Source organism: Nymphaea colorata, unplaced genomic scaffold (assembly GCF_008831285.2).
Source record: "Nymphaea colorata isolate Beijing-Zhang1983 unplaced genomic scaffold, ASM883128v2 scaffold0027, whole genome shotgun sequence".
In the NCBI taxonomy this organism is placed as follows: domain Eukaryota; kingdom Viridiplantae; phylum Streptophyta; class Magnoliopsida; order Nymphaeales; family Nymphaeaceae; genus Nymphaea; species Nymphaea colorata.
This window is the reverse complement of record NW_022204533.1, coordinates 70,001-91,343: the sequence shown is the minus strand read 5'-3', so window position 1 is coordinate 91,343 and position 21,343 is coordinate 70,001. Positions and strand designations below refer to the sequence as shown.

Genomic DNA, 21,343 nt, shown 5'->3' with positions numbered 1-21,343 from the left:
TCATATGCTCTCCTCTTATCTTATGGATAGGAATAGGACTAACAAAATAAAAAAAGATTTCCTTTTTGTATCACTTCACTCCTTATTTAGATCCCCGATAAGACACTTATGAAGTCCCAAGTCTCGTGTCAATTGCGACATACCCTCCTAAAATAAATAAAAAAGGGAAAATGCTCATTCATTGGACTAAGGGCGGGAAAGAAGAAAGCGAGCGGAAGCGGATCCACTAATTCCTCAAATCAGTACTTCCCCGGAGTATTGGATCAAGGAAGAAGTGATTGTAGGAGTGAAGTGTTGAGTTGATATAATTTGAAGAAGCGAAGTGGCAGGGCCAAAGCAAGAAAAGAAGTACGTATTTTTCACATTTTCACGTTTCTAGGATTACACAAAGGGATTAGCAAATAAAGTGCTAATGCCACGACCAGCCCGTAAATTGTTAAAGCTTCCATAAAAGCCAGACTAAGCAATAAAGTACCTCGTATTTTACCCTCTGCTTCTGGTTGTCTAGCAATACCTTCTACGGCTTGGCCCGCAGCAGTACCTTGACCGACTCCGGGTCCAATAGAAGCAAGTCCTACGGCCAATCCAGCAGCAATAACGGAAGCAGCAGAAATTAGGGGATTCATGGTAAGCTCCTCACAACAAAAATGAAGAAATGGTTAATGATATAATCAAATAACCAATGAATTCTTATATATAATTAATGTTATTATTAATGTTATATATTTATATTATATATTAATTAGTTACATTACTTATTATTTCATATTCCATCACTAAGATCCATACAACTAAACTAAGAACTCCGAACCCATTTGAGTTAAGAAGTGATGTGATGATATTTGATATTACTGAATCATCAGAACTACTTCAATATCTCGTTTTATTCACTATCCAAGTCTTTGAAAATCCATATTAGTTCTTCTATTTCTTTGTTCCGAACCCACTCTTTCAATTCCTCCCTCCTTCATCTTCTCTATATGCATTCATAGGCTTAACTTCATATTCAATCCACATATACAATAAAGTCACAGACGAAAAAGGGAAGAGCTTATATATCGTAATCCATATAAATAAAGTGGAATCTATATCTATTAAAGTGGAATCTATATCTATATAATAGAAAGTTGATGGGGAATGAAATAATATAGATGGGTAGTCCATATATATGAATATCTACTATCACATATACATGTTTTCTTCCATAATGTAAACCATCGCCATCTTATTTCTATTGAATCGGATCGGACCCTGGAATCATCCTTCTAAGCATACACCGGAGTTCACATATAATATGTAATGTAGCTCGGCCCACCTAACCTACTGAATTTTTCATCTGATTCGTGAACTCTTTCTTGTCTTTGTCATTATCTCACATGGATACAAACGAAGAGATTCATCAAAGCGAATCATCCCATATCAAGATTTGATTGATTGATCCAACTCCTCTTAATTCCAATTTTGGTCAATTGTTGAATAGAATGGAATGAAATAGCAACGGTTCCGCAGAACATAGTTCTTGTTGTTTCGTCGCGCGTCCCAAACGGATAACAATTATTTATTATCCAAATTATGAATCTTCGTAATTGACTGGGCAAATAAAGGCGATGTATGACATGAATAGGAAAAAAGGGGGATCTTAGGAAAAATTGGGAATCTCCCCCTTTTTTTTACAATTCCGTAGTGTAATACGTATATAATAAATATTAATATCGTACATATATATCTGTTCCTACTCTATATCATACATATCATAAATATAGATTGATATATCAATCATTTCCTCAAGCGGGTATCTTGAGCTACCCATGAATTATTTATTGGAATAAGATTCATGGGCTTAATTTTGAATTGATTGAAATGAAAAAAGAAAAAGCGACTGTTTGAACTTTGAAATTCAAACAAAGCATTATTTTCTTATTTCTTATTTGTACTCAATGATGACCTTCCATGGATTCACCTATATAAGCCGCGGCTAAGGTTGCAAAAATGAGAGCTTGAATACCGCTTGTGAATAATCCGAGGAACATCACAGGTATAGGAATCACTAAAGGTACTAAAGAAACAAGAACAACAACTACTAATTCATCGGCCAATATATTCCCGAAAAGTCGAAAACTAAGTGATAAAGGTTTTGTGAAATCTTCTAAGACATTAATTGGTAAAGTATTGGAGTTGGTTGAATATATTTACCGAAATAACCCAATCCCTTTTTAGTAAGGCCTGCATAGAAATATGCCACTGACGTGGGTAAAGCTAAAGCAACAGTAGTATTATATCATTCGTGGGTGCAGCTAACTCCCCATGAGGTAACTGTATGATTCTCCAAGGTAAAAGAGCACCTGACCAGTTAGAAACAAAAATAAATAGGAACAGAGTTCCAATAAAAGGAACCCAAGGACCATATTCTTCTTCTCCAATTTGAGTTTTGCTCACGTCTCGATGAATTCAAGAACATATTCGAAAAAATTCTGACCGTCGGTCGGGATAGTTTGTGGATTCCGAACGGCTATAGCGGCTGAACCTAATAAGATAGCAATTACGACCCAGGAAGTTATAAGTACTTGGGCATGCACTTGGAAACCCCCTATTTGCCAATAGAAATGTTGGCCTACTTCCACGCCGGATATCTCGTATAACCCTTTAGTGCGTTGATGGAACATGGTAGAACATTCATATTACCCTCTGACAGAAATGGAACTTAAGAAGGAATTATTTTGATTCAACCATTTATACTAATTTAACTTAACCATATATTTCAGATATTAATTAATGAATTAATCACGTAATATATCCCCGGCAATGAAAATCTCCTTTTTCACATTCAGGAATAGTAAGAATAACCGATTCAATGAATCTCTGGGTTTCCCGAAGCGAAGTAATTGACTTATCTTATTATTAATCAACGACTTCTTATATAGCTAGAACGTCCCTGACAAATTGCGGATACTAATTTGTTAAGAATCAATCGGATGGAAGCTATAGCGTCATCGTTGGCTGGAATCGGAATATCTGCGAGATCTGGATCACAATTTGTATCGATTAAACAAATAGTTGGAATACCCAAAGTGACGCATTCTCGAAGGGCCGTATATTCTTCTTGCTGATCAATGATGATTACAATATCGGGTAACCCCGTCATATATTTGATACCGCCCAGATATGTTTGAAAGTGAGATAATTGTCTCTTCAATATTGCTGCATCCCGTTTCGGGAGACGACTGAGTTGCCCCATCTCGGCTCTCACTCTCAAGTCCCTGAACTTCTGAAGCCTCGTTTCCGTAGTGGACCAATTCGTTGACATACCACCGAGCCATTTTTTATTGACATAATGACACCGAGCCCTTATTGCAGCTGATGCTACCGAATCAGCTGCTTATCTTTCGTACCAACTATTAGGAAGTGTTTTCCTCTACTTGCTGCGTCAAAAACTAAATCACAGGCTTCTGATAAAAACGAGCAGTTCTCGTAAGATTTGTAATATGAATACCTTTACGCTTTGCAGAGATGTAAGGTGCCATTCTAGGATTCCATTTCCTAGTACCATGACCAAAATGAACCCCCGCTTCCATCATCTCTTCCAAATGGATGTTCCAATATCTTCTTGTCATTTATCCCCACACTTCCTCTAAAAAAAGAGACGAGGTACCCTGAAATAAATAATTGTTCCAATGGAACCTTCTACCGCGGGTTAACCGTTGATACACGGTCCAAGCTTCATTATGAATTCCTTTACCCTTGGTTTCGATATTCTCTTTATTAACAAATGACCATTATATTAGCTTAGCTAATAATGAATCCGCTCTTATGAACGATTGGATTAGATCCCATAGCATAGAATGGTTGTTCTGATGTATTATGGAAACTCTTTGGCTTTGGGATGCAAGAACAAAATAATTCTCTGTGGTGGAACAGAATATCTCTCATTTCCCCCCCGAAAAAATTCTTCTTTTGTATTTCCAAAGGAATGTTGTTGTATTCCCTTGAACGGTGAACGAATCGTTTGAATCCGGTACCAACGGGTATCATCCCCCCCAGAACAACATTCTCTTTCAGACCTTTCAACCAATCAATACGACCCCGGAGAGCGGCTTTTGCTAAAACTCGAGCGGTTTCCTGAAAACTAGCTTCTGATATGAAACTTTGAGTATTCAGAGATGCTCTCGTTATTCCCAATAAGACGGCTCGGTAACAAATAGCCTCTTCCAAAGCACGACCTGCTCGTTCTGCTCGCAACAATCCGATTAGTTCCCGGGTGAAAAAACATTAGACATTCCATCTTCTGAAACCAACACTTTTGATGTTATTGTCGTACAATAATCTCTATATGCTTATTATGAATCTGTACCCCCTGGGATCGATAAACCTTTTGGATCTTATTAACCAAAGAAATACGACTTTGCGCTATGGTGAGTTCAGCACCAATCAGGAATCCCCAAGGAATTCCAAGAATTCCTGTTATATGTTCGTTCCAACCTTCAACCCTTTTTTCTAGGTTCATCGATATTGAATCAATCGAACGAACTTCTAACACTTGTTCAACCTTTGGAAGGCCGTGAGTTATATCACCAGATCTCGATTTTTCATATATAAATGTAACTAATGTATCTCCTTCGTAAAAGATTTCTCCATAATCACCATGAACGGTTGCTCCTCGGGTCGCCAAATAGGGTTTAGCTGATCTTATTATGAAAGAGTCAAGATAAACCATTATAACTTGACCAGATTTTATGCGTGTTCCGTGTTTGGATAGACATACATTTTCACAAATAAACTGTCCGAGGCTCATTATTCTGGTTGTGGATGTTCCTCACAATAATCGTGAGGGAGAAAGCACGAACCGAATAGATTAAAATGATGTCACTGCATGGATTTGCATTAGAGATTCTCCCGTTTTCGTCCACTAAATAATACTAAGTAGTTGGAAAGTCTGTTTTGGATTATTATTATCCAGTATTAAATATTTATTTAACAAGATCTCATTATGAGTTATTGAATGATAAGATGGGGAAAAATTATGAATTTTAGGTACAGTACCTAAGGGACCCAACAAATTAAGAATTGGAATCGGGTATCCTCTTTTTCTTTAATTGATTCTTTGGTCACATTGTGATATTTCGAAACATTGATGCGAGAACAATTAGATGATGAAAAAACTATAAGAGATTGGCCTTCTTTATTTCTATTAAGAAATGTACGAACGTTCCTTGATGTTGACTAAGTGATTGAATTTTAACCTTGGAAGAAAAAAGATTGGTATTGGCGCAATATGACCCAGTATCAGGAATCACTGAACCTGGTCTATCATTCCTCTTTCCGGTATACAAAATAGGAGACTTCACCAATTCAATTCTTATGAATATCGAATCAGATCATTTGCCCTTACTTCAGCAGAAGAAGCCTGAACCTTTTCTATAGAACCTTTTCTGTCTTGGTCCAAATTCAATACTAAACAAGTACGAACCAATTGAATACTTGTATGGGAAATTCCTCGAATTGGTTTGCCATCCCATAAAGGATATATTGACAACTTGGAGTCGCAAATTATCCTTTTCCTGTAACATATCCCCAGGGAAAAGCGTTACTAGATTTATCCCATCAGCTATTTCATATGTCACTACGGGTCGTACTGAAACAAAATATTTTTTCTTGATAGGTGTGATCCGTTGGACATAGACCCAATTTTTCCCTTCCCAATTTTTCCCCTTTGATCCCTTATCCATTTTTTTTCTTGCTCCTGGTGGTATCAAGATCCCAATGTGTCGGGATATCTTATCTGTTTCTCCAGGAAAATGGATACCTCCAGAAAAGATTTTCAGTTCAATCTTTTTTTTTTTTTTCTATTCGGACCAATCCACCTATTTGGCTTCTTGTATTAAACGTAATTCGTGTATCTACTCCAATGATACTATTGTTCCGTACCATTATGGATGAAGACCCGGGCAAGATATGGACTTCTTCGGGAATGACAAAAATCGATCTACTTTCATTTGGTATTTCGGTCTAGATTCTTTTGGTCTTCGATACTCAATCAGACCCTCTTTTTTGACGATTGAATCGACCTCTATGATGCCATATTTGGTAATTCCCGAACTGCTTCTTCTGTATCGTGGATCGTCGAAATAAGCAAGATACTATTTCTACGTAAAATACCATTTGCGGGTATTTCAACCGTGATACTAGTACTAGAATGAGGCGTTAATTCCTTCTCCCGTTCCGGATCATATTGGAATGGTATGATGAATCTATTTCTTCGCCTCTTCGCCAATAAATAAGAATTCTCTTGGAGAATGGCGGGATATATGAAATCCCATCACCTTTGGATATGACTCGCTCAGATCCTGCTGCATAATCAGAAATCCTTCGCCCTTTTCTCGCCAGGGGATCCGAGCCAAACAATTTGTGTCTCACTCGATTATTATTCACCGAGAAGTCAGAAATGGATCTCTCTTGGACAGAAAGAGATTGAACATTCATTTGATCTTGATCCTTGTGGAGTGAAAAAGGCACTAGACTGGATTTGCACGGACCCCCGATAAGATCCATAAATGACTTGTTTTGGGTAGAAATGAACATTACCGTGTGTATATTCAGGTGCATGGTACACACCGGTACTCCAATGCATTTCTCCCTCTGAGTCAGAATAAATATGTTTTCGAACCCTCTCTTTAAAATGGAAAGTGGATGTTCCAGCACGAATCTCAGCAATCACTTGTTCTGATTCCACATATTGATCATTTTGAACCAAAAGAAAACTTTTTGGTGGAATATTCACACTATGTATAATATCCTGACTCTCAATAGTCACATATAGGTCTACATAGCAGAGAAAGGCAGGATGTCCATGACGTGTGCGTGTGGGATGAACCAAATCCTCATTGAATTTGATTTTTCCATTAGAAGGAGCTCGTACATGTTCCGCAGTACCACCTGTGAATACTCCACCGGTATGAAAAGTTCTTAATGTTAGTTGAGTCCCTGGTTCTCCAATGGATTGACCCGCAATAATACCTACTGCTTCTCCCATTCAACCAGGTCACCATGAGTGGGACTCCGACCATAGCATAATCGACAGATCCAAGATGCACTTCGGCAAGTGAAGGAGTTCGAATATATATTGGCTGCGCCCGAGAGGTCATGAATCGATTGACAAGCCCAATCCCAATATCTTGATTTCTGGTAGCAATGCATCGTAGACCTAGATATACATCGTTTGCTAATACGCGACCTATTAGCGTTTGGATCAAAATTCTTTCCGTCATCCCCTTTCGAAGACTCACGGAAATACCTCGGGTACTTCCACAATCCGTTCTACGTACAACATATGTTGAACTACTTCAACAAGTCTACGCGTGAGGTATCCAGCGTCTGACGTTCGTACAGCAGTATCCACAACTCCTTTGCGGGCTCCGTAGCAGGAAATTGTATATTCCGTTAAAGAAAGTCCTTCGCGTAAATTGCTTTGAATGGGTAAATCAATCATTTGTCCTTGGGGATCTGACATTAATCCTCTCATACCTACTAATTGGTGGACCTGAGATGCATTTCCTCTAGCTCCAGAATAGGACATTATATGAACTGGATTTGAAGGATCAGTCATCTTAAATTAAGATTCATTTCTTGTCTCAAATATTCACTTGTGGCATACATATCTCGATTGATTGACGTAATTTTTCTACCGCATGTACATTCCATAATGATGGTGCTTTTCCAAAATCAAACTTTGTTGTTCAGCATCTTGGACTAACCATCTCTTAGAAGGTGTTGTTAAAAGATCATCAATTCCTAATGAAATGGATGTAGCGGTGGCTTGCTGAAAACCCAGAGTTTTTACTTGATCCAGAATGTGTGATGTATAGGCTATTCCGAAATGATCTATTAATCTGCTAATAAGCCGTTTCATGGCAGTTCCATCTATCACTTTATTGTGAAAGACCAGATCGGCCCGTTCTGCCATAAGTACCTCCATATTCTGATGAGTAGGATTCGACAATGGGTTTGAGTCAGTGATACTAAGACTTCCTTTCCTCGATCTTGATTCACTTACAAATTCAGGAATTATGATACTAGTTGAACCAGACCGAACTAGATTCCGAGAGATATCACATATCAGGTACCATATGAATAGGACCGACAAAACCCCTGTACGGCTTCTTCTATTTCTCGATAAAAGGAAATATGGCCAACAGTAGTTCGAATGTATATACAAAGCATTCCTTTTTTTACACTTCTTACTACTCGATAGTGATCATAATCTCATGATAAGTGCCCAAAGATTCATATTGAACTTCGATGGGAACTTCTCTATTTATTGAGGCAATGACACGTTGATCTAGTCGCCACCGTAGCCATAAAGTACTATATAAATCGATCCCTTTCTGCCGATAAGCCCCAAGTGCATCGTAGGAACTACAAAATAGGGTTCTTTCCCTTTCCTATACTCATAATTACTATGATCAATTCTTTCATTTTGGTAGTTTCTGGGGTTACATGGATTATACCTATTTGCACAATACCTCTACGATTCCCCATCGTTAATACATAGAGCCCCATAAGCATATCTTGAGTGGGTACGGAAATGGGATCCCCAATGGCTGGAGACAAGAGATTCGTATGAGAAACATAAGTAAACGAGCTTCTGCTTGAGCTTCCAAAGATAAAGGTACATGAACAGCCATTTGATCTCCATCGAAGTCCGCATTGAATCCCTTACAAACCAATGGATGTAAACAAATAGCTCGTCCCTCCACTAAATAGGTTGGAACGCCTGTATGCCTAATCTATGCAAAGTGGGTGCTCTATTTAGCAATACAGGATGCCCCTGCATAACTTCTTGAAGTATTTCCCATACAATGGGTTCTTTTTCCCGAATTTTACTTTAGCAAGTCCTATGTTGGAAGCAAGATGTTGTCTGATTAGACCACGAATTACAATGTCTGAAAAGCTCTATTGCTATTTCTCGAGGTAATCCACATTGATGCAGTGAAAGCGAAGGGCCTACCACAATGACGGAACGACCCGAATAATCGACCCGTTTACCAAGTAGAGTCTCGCGAAATCTTCCCTCTTTGCCTTCAATTACATCTGAAACGACTTGTAAACTTTATTGTGACCGTCCCTCATTGGTTGTCCGCGGATCCATTATCAAGAAGTGTATCTACAGCTTCTTGTACCAATTTTTCCTGACACATTACTAATTCCCCCGGCGTAGATCTACTTGTTGTTAATAGATCGGTAAGAGTATTGTTCCGATAGATAACTCTTCTATAAAGTTCATTAATATCTGAACTCATTGATTTACCCCCATCAATCTGAATGATTGGCCTCAACTCGGGAGGAGAACTGGTAATAGGGACAAACCATCCATTCTGGTTCTACTTTGTTCGAAGAAAATGCTTAGCCAATTCCATGCGTCTAACCAAAAATCTTTTCTCCTCCCAATTTTTCTATCTTCCCAGTCATTCCCGGTTGATCCTTCTTCTCCCAATTCCTTCCATTCCACCAATGAACGATCTATAATAATTCGCAAATCCAGATCGGCTAATTGTTCTCTGATAGCAGTAGCTCCGGTAGATATTTCTCGATTTCTAAATGTATCGAAGCCTTGGGTAGTAAAAAAAAGTGGGATACTGTATTTCCGGGATTGGATTTCATATTCGAATGAACCTCGTAATCGTAAGAAAGTAGGTTTTTTAGCTATGGGCCTAGCAAAAGAAAAATTGGGATAGGTTCCTATAGGATCTTCCCCCCCCCTAAAAATCGGACGTGAAGGTTTCCTCTCATCCGGCTTAAGTAGTTATACCAAATAAGGGAACTTCCAAATTTTGCTCTAGAAAACCCCACAAGGATCTACTCCTTACTCAAGTTCCCAGTGAGGACCAACCCTCATTGATTTGATTTCATTCTTCCTTTACTTCCTCAATTAGTCATTCAATTACAACATAAATGTGAAATTATTGAGTAGTCTACTTCCCTTCGAATGATGAATCCCCTTAAGGAATACATTGAAACTCACAAAGGATTTACTTGTCTATATATCGTTCCGTTCGATCCTTTAGGTCCCTACTTTACCTCGACGATTATGCCATGTTCTTCCTTGAAGCATATATGCGATGGATAGACTCCTGTAACCGTGCCATCATATTTCATTTCTAATTGCTTAACAGAATTTTTTTTATAAATTTAGAATTCTAAAAGGAATCTAATGGCTAGATCCACGAAAGAACATGAAAAAAGTTTAACGAGGTACAACTAGCAATTCCCTATTACTCTCTTAGGGAGTCGACCATGGATTAATTCCTCTTTCATTTGGAGGTATTGAATACACCCACACCCAAAATTCTGAGCTTCATGTTATTCTTACCAATAGACATGTCAGAGCTAGAGGCATCCCAATCGGATTAAATAGGATGACAGTTTTTCATTCTGAATCTGTAAAATCGTAATTTCGATCAATCACACATCGCAGTATACCAGGCCTTCTAATTCCTTAAGAGGTTTATCTGAAAGATTCGCGATATAACTAGGAAGACGTTTCAAATACCACACATGAGTCACCGGGCATGCTAGTTTGATGTATCCCATTTGATATCTTCGGATCCGAGAATCAACAGATTCGACTCCGCATTGTTCGCAAAATTTCGGTTCTTCTTTTTCACCCCCGATCACTCGATAATTTCCAAGCACAAATTCCACTTTTTATAGGTCCAAAAATTCTTTCACAAAACAACCCATCTTTTTCCGGTTTATTGGTTTTGTAATGAAAAGTATAGGGTTTTGTCACCTCTCCAACTATCTCTCCATTCGGTAGGATTTTGTTGGCCCAAGCACGTATTTGTTTAGGAGAAACTATCCAATTCGAAGTTGTTGATGTTTATACTGATCGATCATAGAAGAAAAATTATGATTCATTCCGATCAAACTTCCTTCCTATTCATCTGGAAGTTTTCTCAGATACAAGGAAATGATTCAGTTCCAGAGATAAAGATCGTAGTTCGCGAACGAGCAATCGAAAGGATTCTGGCGCACCCTCAGGATTAGGTATTGTTCCCCCAACGATCGTGGTACCAAGTACTTCCTGACGAGCTCTAATATGATCGGATTTATAAGTGAGCATCTCTTGTAAAATATGAGCAACACCAAATCCCTCTAGAGCCCAAACTTCCATTTCTCCTACTCGTTGTCCACCTTGCTTAGCCCTTCCCCTAAGGGGTTGTTGTGTAACAGTGCATAATGACCACTGGAACGTCCGTGGATTTTATCATCAACTTGATGAATTAATTTTAACATATAGGACTTTCCTATTATAACAGGTTGTTCAAAAGGATCTCCTGTTCTTCCATCAAATATTCTGCTCTTTCCAGGATACTCGGGTTCAAATACCCATGGATTTGCTGTTTGCTTACTGGCTTCATATAATTCAGAAAACACTAGTTTTCTCGAAGCCTCTTGCTCGTATCTCTCATCAAAGGGTGTTATTCTATAATGTCTGCCCAGCAGGTCTCCCGCTAACCCGAGCGAGCATTCAAACATCTGTCCCACATTCATTCGCGAAGGTACTCCTAATGGATTGAATACCATATCAACAGGTGTTCCATCTTGCAAATAAGGCATATCCTGTCTAGGCAAAATTTTTGAAATGATACCTTTATTCCCATGTCTTCAGCTACTTATCGCCCACTTTGATTTTACGTTTCTGTGAGATATATACACGAATCATTTCTGGATTATAAATGGAACCCCCCTTTTTCTGGCCCCACCTGACATCAATAACTCGACCTCTTCCGCCTATAGGCAACTTTAGACAAGTTTCTTTTGCAGTGGATACCTGAATGCCAAGTATGGCTCGTAATAATCTATCTTCTGGAGCATAGGATGATTCTTTCGCTGTCTGAGGCGTTAATTTACCTACTAAACATCACCAGTTTCTACCCAAGATCCCAGCATCACAATTCCATTTCTGTCTAAATTGCGGAGTAATAAGGCTCTAAATGAGGTATTTCATTAGTGATTCTTTCAGGTCCTTGGCTTGTCACATGAGTCTGAATTTCATATTTCCGGATATGAAAAGAAGTATAAATATCGTCATAGACTAGACGTTCACTAATGAGTACGGCATCTTCAGAATTGTAACCCTCCCATGGCATATAAGCTACTGATACATTTTTCCCAAGCGAGTTCGCCACCAACCGTAGCCGCACCATCCGCCAAAATTTGCCCCTTTTTCAGGCATTTACCCCGATGAACCTGAGGTTTTTGATGCATCCAAGTATTCTTGTTGGAACGCTGATACATAACCAACGGAATGCTTATAGTGTCCCCATTACCTGATAAAACGATCTTTTCAGCATCGGTATAAATGATCTTTCCCTCGCGTTCGGCTATAGCCGAACCCCCTGAATCGAGAGCCGCTTGGCGTTCCAAGCCGGTTCCAACAATACACTTTTCGGACTGAGAAAGCGGAACTGCTTGACGCTGCATATTAGAACTCATTAAAGCCCGATTCGCATCATTATGCTCGATAAAAGGAATGAGAGAAGCTCCAATAGAAAATATTGGAAGGGATAAATATTTCGAAGATGAATCTGTTCCCATGCAATAGTCAAGAATTCTTGACGGTATCGAGCTGGACCAACTTCTTCTTCCTGAATACCCCGAGTCAACGCCAAAGAATTTCCCGCCGCCACCATATAGTATTCATCTCTACTCGGGGATAAATAAACCATCTGTTCTTCTTTTGATCTCTCAGATATTTCATAAAATGGGGTCTCTATAGACCCCCAATCACCAACCCTTGCATGAATAGCTAAGGACCCAATAAGTCCAACATTGATTCCCTCGGACGTATCAATTGGGCAAATACGCCCATAGTGACTAGGATGGATATCTCGTATACGAAAACTAGCAGTTCGTCCTGTCAATCCCCCAGGACCCAAATAACTCGATTTTCGCCCATGAACTATTTGTGTCAATGGATTAGTTCGATCCAAGACTTGAGATAAAGGGTGTAGGCCGAAAAATGATTCATAAGTTGTTGTTAATGGAGTTGAAGTTACCAATTACGAGGAGTCGGTATTAATTTATGCCGAATTGCTCCACATATAGTTCCCCGAACCACATTTCCAAGCGAACCAAGCCAATCCGAATTGATCCTGTAACAGATCCGCTACAGAACGAATACGTTTATTTTTCAAGTGATTCATATCGTCGAGTGTACCCATTCCAAATTTCATTCCGATCAATGATCGGCAGCAGCCAATACATCTCGTGGTAACAAAAACGTATTGTTCTGGGTATATCAAGATTCAGTCTCTGGTTATATTTCGTCGGCCAATCCTTCCTAATTCACATCTTTGTTGAAAAAATTCTTTGTAATTCTTTACATAAGGACTCAGAAAACACCGGATCACCGCCTACACAAGCAAATTTTGATAAAACTCTAAAATGGCATTCTCCTTTGAACCAATCTTTTTTTCTCCTTCTCGTTTGGGAAAGACAAGAAAATTTCAGGTAGCAACATTGTCTAGAATTTCTCTTAGACTTGAACCCATAGCTGATGATAGAACTAGAATAGAAATTTTTTGTTTCCTGCTTACACGGGCCCATATCCTTTCTTTCTATCAATCTCTAATTCTGATCTTCCTCCCCAATCTGATATTATGGTGCCAGTATAGACAGAAATTCCGTTATGATCCAATCCTGTACTGTAATAAATACCGGGACTTTGCAATATTTGATTGATGACAATTCTGTAATTCCATTTACTATAGAGGTTCCCAGGAATTCATTAGAGGAATGTTTCCAAGCAATACGGTTTGTTCTTGCATATTTCTACCGGTTCTCCAATTAACCCCGCCGGTACATATAACTAGAGGAATATGTAATTGATTCATACACAGCATCTCTTTCTTTATCAAGGTTCCACCAATTGATAAGATTCCCCAAATAATTGAAATTCAATTCTTGATCTGTATCTTCAATTTTGGAAATTGATGAAGTTCTTCCATCAAGCCCTGATCAATGAACCTACAAAATCCTCAAATTGGATCTGACTAATCCAGGTATTGTAAACATTCCCTCATCTCCACCATCCCGGAGCATCTTTAGTTTCCCGTTTTTCGAAAAAATCCCATTATTGGCTCACTCTTTACCGAACCGTACGGATACAGATCGATCTAGCAATGATGGAATGTATATTCCGTTTACTGAATCACATGAAATTTTATTCAACCCCAAACACATACATATATGTTATATGTAAATGGAATGTATGGCGGAGGAGAAGGAGAATTTGTACTAAAATTCGAGCAACAGATGCAAATCTAAATGACTCGATAAACATTCATGGAAACAAGTTGGATTCTGCCACTGATACATACATGGTACCATACTATGGATACCATACCTATGGAGTCTTATTATTATTAGAGAATATCAAATGGTCTATTTGATCCAATTTCTTTGTATATCTTCTACCTTTTATCTATCAATTATGTTATGATATTATGATCAGATCTGGTAGGTACCAGAAAAATGGATTGATTCGGGATTTGATCTGTTCTATATCTACTATATCTATGTTATATAAATGATAGAGAGACAGAATAATCAGAACATTAGAAAATCCGGGTGGCTTTTATTTTAGCACTTAGCTCGTTGATTCCGTTGTTCAAAGATAATTCACACAAGGAGGGATCTATTTCGACCATTTCATTTGAGTTGTTAGTAGAATCAATTGCAGTACGTACGTAAGAGGAGTTGTATCGATGAAGTAATGCGAAGCTAGCTAATCTCGCTAGCCCATACTTTATTGCAGTTACACTTGGATATATATTTCGTTCGTGCTATATCATGATTTCTATTCCAAATGGATCATGATTGACTATAAGGGTGTGTAGCTATCTTACTGTTTGGGGTTTACATAAACACATAGTTGTTATTATAATTAATTGGAATGAATTGGATTGATTTTCTTCTATTACATTAAGTAAAGCATTTGGAGATCAAAAGAACCTTTCGTAATCACATTCACATTCGTGAAATAGTTAATGGTTCCAATTAAGTATTAAATGACTGTGACTGGAATTTATTCTTTATTTTCTTTTTATTTCAATGCAATCAATAAAAAGGGAGTTTTTAGGTCTTATGTTGAGATACTATACATAGATCTAAGAAATCTAAGAAATGATCTCAACTAGGAAGAGTAAGTTGGGTAAAAAGATGGATAGGATAAGGAAAACAGAATTGGAAGATGCAAATCCAATAAAAACCAAATGATTCAGTAACCTCTCCAAAAAGAGTATTTACGCCCATTTATTATTTCTTTTTGGCGGCATGGCCGAGTGGTAAGGCGGGGACTGCAAATCCTTTCTCCCCAGTTCAAATCCGGGTGTCGCCTGATCAACACAACAATGGCTCGGAATCCTGCTTCGCTGATATAACTGGCCTGATTCTTGCCCGGTGGACGAAAAGGACCGTTGATACTTTATTTATTTATCTTCAGAATCCGCTTCAAAATACGCAGGTTCTATGAAAGAAGGGCTGTAATCTTTGCTCCGAGGATCCAACTTATAGGAAAGACTATAACTATCAATCTTTCCGAATTACATACCCTACCAATGCCCACTGTAGGGTCTCCTGATTCAGTCGTGAATTAGATCTCGCTTAGATTCGCCACGGGGGAAATCCTAGGGGTTGTGGAGAGGGCTGAAGATACTTGTATACAGGCCCGTACTCGCGATAGGATTTCAGTGCTCAGCCAGTATTCAATAGTGAATGGTTAACTGCCCCTATAGAAGAAAGTAAAAAAAGAATTTTTAATTTTTCTGTGGTAACCCCGCAATGTAGCAATGTAATAGGGTGTCTACCGATTGTTTCACAGAAACAGAGATAGTAAGTTTAGCTTAGGGAGAGACAGTTATCCATCTTGATGGTATATATGTAGATATATTTTCCCTATGAAACGCAACAAACAAAGAATAGATCTTACTATTACGACATGTTCCATTCCCTAGTAACATCCCCTTGATACTTCTAATGGGTAACGTGTATCTGTTGCGCTTGTGCTTAATTCTTCCTCACCAAATCAATCCTATATAGGAATAGAGACTTGTTACAATACAAGCGGATCCATTGGATCGGTTTGTCAATAGCTTTAAGTCATAATCTCTTTTTTTTGACTCTGCACCCCCAATTCCCCTATTATTATTTTAGGATCAATAATGTAACAATTCCTTCATATTCATCGAGATAGGGGGCATGATTCACATGGATATAGTAAGTCTCGCTTGGGCTGCTTTAATGGTAGTTTTTACGTTTTCCCTTTCACTCGTAGTATGGGGAAGAAGTGGACTCTAAGGGTACTACTAATGAGTGTAATTGAGTTGAGTAATCAGCTTGTATCAATTGTTTAATTTCATAATTAGATCGTTTATTTTAAATAACATATCTTCCATCTCAAAATTCCACAGAAATTAGTAATTAATTACCTTTCATTTTCATTTAACCTTTGGATCCGCTATCTCAATTATTCCCGCGTTCGTATTTTGAAAATCAAAGCAACTCCCTGATAATGATAGAAAATTGATTTTTTCTAATCAAATTGATTCCTCCAAAATATTCCATTTCATTTTGATGAACCCGTTCTTTCTTACCATAACATTAACATCATTATGGCATAACATTAACATCATTATGGATATTACAATGAGAGCAACAATCCTATTTGATTTCTTTCCCTCTTTACTGTTCAAAGGGGGAGTCGTTCTGCTATTATGTAGAGTAGATACAACTTTATACTGTAGGCGACGAGAGGCTACGCATAAGAAAAGAAGAGCGCCCGGTGATCCACATATACTTACCTTAGACTCCTGGCATTTGATTTATGCTTTATCGCCTCACCATCAGGGTTCAAGCATGAAAAAAGGTCTACTACCCCTTTTCCAGATACGAATAACTTACCATAGAACTCCTTGGATCGTCTAGTACAGATCATCCAATTCACAATTCTTTCTTTTTCTTCGGAATTTAATTCTAAAAAAATTACTTGCCTTTCTTTTGTATATGCACATACTACTCCTCCACTCTTTCGCAATAGTTAAATTAATTAGTTCTACTACTTAATTTAATCAAACAAAAATCTATCCTGATTACTGATTATCATTATGAAAGTTATTAACTTAATGAAAGATTAATGAAAGAGAAACCTATGAATTAGTACAATTCAGTTATTAACGTTAGATTCTTTCGGATTCATCAAAATAAAACGAATGGATGGTGGAGCGAAGAGATGGAATGGGAGTGCTATTTGAATCTATATATATATATTATATATAATATGTGATAATGAATTTATGGATTGCATCCACATGTATGTATGTAGATTGATTTTAAATTGATCTCTATCAATTCCATATTCCATATCTTCATACAATAGATAGTACGGTAGAAAGGTTCATATAGTTCTCCCCACCGTACTATCTCATCTATTGGATACATACACCGAGGATTCAATCCAGTCTGCTCATTTCATTTAAGACTTGGAATTGTCATCCCTTTCTTCATTTATTGAATCATTTTAAAAGAACTAAACTAATAAATTAGACTAACTCAAGTTTCATTCAAATTAATCATTTGACTGACTGTTTTTACGTAGATGATAAGTAAAAAAGCAGTAGGAACTAGAATGAACAGCGCAGTAGCAATAAATGCGAGTATATTTACTTCCATAATCTCATAATTTCATTTTATTTTGCTTCGCAAGAAATCGGGATCTAATCCCATAGAGATGATCAATCCTTCTCCATAATTTTGAAATTCAATGGATTAATTAAATCCTGATAATACTGAATCGATTCTAATATCATGAATAACAATATCTGATCTATCAAATCATTCATCGTCGAGAATTGAATAGTATAACATAGGAAGATCTTTTATCCCATACTGAATCGAAAAATTGCATTCCTGACCCCCACCCAAGAATCCCTTTGAATTTCTCATATTTTTCTACTCTTTCGTTCCTTTCTATAACCCGCCGTCTCATTCTTTATAGAATGATATCATATGAATGAGGTTCGACCAGTATTCCATCCGTCATAGATCCAAACAGTAGAAGTGAACTGGAAACGAATTAAGTTCTAAGCTAAGTTTTTGTGATGACCTAATCTTCTTGAAAGACAGAGAAAATGAAAAAAAAAGATTATTCGTTCTATTTTCTATTCTCCACCCCCAGAACAGAAAGACAGGATCTTTGATTGATCTTTTATTAGTATTCGTATCCTCCTTCCTTTCCTTAATTCAGACGTATAAATCGAGAATCCAGCGTGCAATTTGGGCGAGATAAGAGATTGTCCCATTCATTAGTAATTGAGCTTACCTTGCCCGATGATAAATGTGAAATCAGGATCCTTCCACCTGGAATTAGACACTGCTCTTTGTCTCCTCCCTTCGCAGAAGGCGGAGAGATGAATCAATCGATTCATAGGATCCAGGTCGGTGCGGGACTGACGGGCTCGAACCCGCAGCTTCCGCCTTGACAGGGCGGTGCTCTGACCAATTGAACTACAATCCCAAGAAATGAGGTGTACAGCTTACATTATTTATTGTTTATTTTGATTTATATTTTGATTTTATTTCATCGAACCATAACCGTATAGATAGATCATATAAAAAAATACGACGCCTGTAACGGATATACTGATATACATATCTACATAGATAGAAGAGAAGATGGATGGATAATAGCAAGCAACCTGTGGTTATTGCCAATTGACTGACAATCCATCTTTCAATGAAAAAGGGCTCTTTTCTTTTCATCTTTTTCATTTGATTTCTCGGATTGGCTGAAAATAATTCAAAATAATTCATAGATCCAGATTGTTAGAAACATCAGAACATGGAGGAACAAATAGAATCAAGTTGACTCTTTATTCCTCCATATCATCATGTATTTTTGGAGTACGGATTGGTTATATCATCCTCAGGATCGGTGAATTCTTGGGCCGAGCTGGATTTGAACCAGCGTAGACATATCGCCAACGAATTTACAGTCCGTCCCCATTAACCGCTCGGGCATCGACCCAGGAAGAATCAATTGTCGGTTTATTGATAATTCATGGTCAATTTTTCTTTCGTCGTACCCTACTACCCCAGGGGAAGTCGAATCCCGCTGCCTCCTTGAAAGAGAGATGTCCTGAACCGCTAGACGATAGGGGCACGCCCACCCGATCGCCATCATACTATACTCATAGTATGAGTAGTTTTTTGGAATTGTCAATGTCAATATAATGAATGCTAGGATACGAACACCTTTCGTGCTTTTGTGATTCCGTATACATATAATATTAATGTAAGAAATTTCTTTATTGTTCATTCAGGAACCTTTCATTACATTATATATTTATATATCTTATATACAATAACAATTCTTATATAACAAAGATGAATTATATAATCTAATCATAATCAAATAATGGAGTATAGGGGATGTCTTGCCCGACAGAAAAAGTCAAACCCATTCATTCTAATTTTCACTCATTGATTCGCGCATCATTAAGATATAATAGACATAGACTGTTATATTACTATTCATTTCATATATGTATTTATATATGTATTTATTGAATTAACTATTCATTGTTCCTGAATGAGCCCCATCTGTATATGTATTTGTATATATTATATACATATATACAAGATATAATTGTACAAGATATATTGTACAGGTATATCCAGTAGATTGGCTAAATTTGTGAATTAAACAGGCCTTTTAACTCAGCGGTAGAGTAACGCCATGGTAAGGCGTAAGTCATCGGTTCAAATCCGATAAAGGGCTTTTCCATGAGCTGCAATGGTCATTTTTCCGCATCCGGTAGAGATGGTATAAAAAAGGGAACTGCTGGCAAAGTTATAATGAGTTATGGGGTTGAACACTTGTTCATTCATTATGATAATAGGATGTCCCGCATTAGGAAGACTACTATGTTACTAAGGATATACTCTGTTACTAAGGGATATACTCTCGTTATTCATATTTTTTTGTCTTGGGACATAGATATTCTAGATACCCAAGTAGCATTACCAAGTATTCATACTTCTCTTTGTTCCATCAGGATCAAATCCAGCGGAAAAATGATAATGGAGAAAAAAAGTAAGTGGACCTGACCATTGAATCATGACTATATCAGCTATTCTGATACTAAGACTGATAGCAAGATTCGATATAAATGAAATTGTGCAAGCAGATCCGTAATTTCCTTGGACCACGCAAGATATTGTGGGTCGATTGAATCTTCTTCCTCCTCCTGGGTGCCCCATAGGAATATCCATAGGAATAAATCGCTATTTATTTTCTCTTCTCCACCGAAACCGTTCATTCTGAGTTACAAGAGCAATCTATTTTTCAATATCTTTGACTGATTCTAGAAAAAAAAAAGACTAGGTTATGTCTATATAGGATTTATATACAGATATCTGATCATGAACTCACGCAGCACCATTCCCTACTGATGCATCCGATATTTTGGTTCCGCCAATGGCGAATAATCCGAATCATGAAAAGGAACGTTTATTTCTAGTTTCCTATAGCGGACAAAAAAGAAAAAGTTATATCCTTTTTCTACCGGTTAATTAACTTAAATAGGAAAGAGGAGACAAAGTTTCTTTTTTTTGCTTCAACCCATGAAAACATATACTCTGGGTGAAAAGAAATACTCTGGAATTTGAGATTCATCCGAGGGAGAAAAAACAATAAAAAATGAAACAGTAACAAAAAATACTATTACTATTAATATAACTACAACTACTTTATTCGATTATAACTAGATTATTTATAAACAGTAGTATAGATCAGTAGTATAGATCATACTATTAGTAGTATAGATCATATTATAGTAATATAGTATACAGTATACACAGAATAGAAATTAGGAGAATCTATTAATTGCACAGATATACACAGAAATTGCGAGAATCCATAACATAAATAGTTGATCTTTTCTTAATATCACCACTCAGATCCAACAATCAAATCAGTTGATGGAAGGGAGGGGGAGATAGATCTGGGAAGCAAGTGGTAGGGAAAGAAGGGATCGGTTGCTCCTTGTCAGTTATTTCATAAATTGAATCTGATTGATAAGGCATAAGACAATTCGGGTATCGGATGGTTCGTAGGAATAGGAAAGAATAATTGAGGTGAGCTAGCATGCCTAGGTCGGTTTGGTACAGTAGAAAGGAAGGATCCGTATTGTATCTTCGAAACCAAAATTTTGAAAAGGGTAGTGGACGGGGAATCATCTATAGACGATCAAACCTTCATATACTTAGATAATGATATGAGGTGTTC

At 37.5% G+C, this 21,343-nt stretch overlaps 3 pseudogenes; all 3 read right to left on the bottom strand.

Annotated features, from left to right (window-relative positions):
* Window positions 1–1,712: 1,712 nt before the first annotated feature.
* Window positions 1,713–3,370, bottom strand: LOC126409293 (ATP synthase subunit a, chloroplastic-like; annotated as a pseudogene).
* A 2,335-nt stretch (window positions 3,371–5,705) lies between these two features.
* LOC126409285 (DNA-directed RNA polymerase subunit beta''-like) lies at window positions 5,706–8,001 on the bottom strand (annotated as a pseudogene).
* Window positions 8,002–8,109: 108 nt separating this feature from the next.
* Window positions 8,110–10,911, bottom strand: LOC126409286 (DNA-directed RNA polymerase subunit beta'-like; annotated as a pseudogene).
* Between the last annotated feature and the right edge of the window lie 10,432 nt (window positions 10,912–21,343).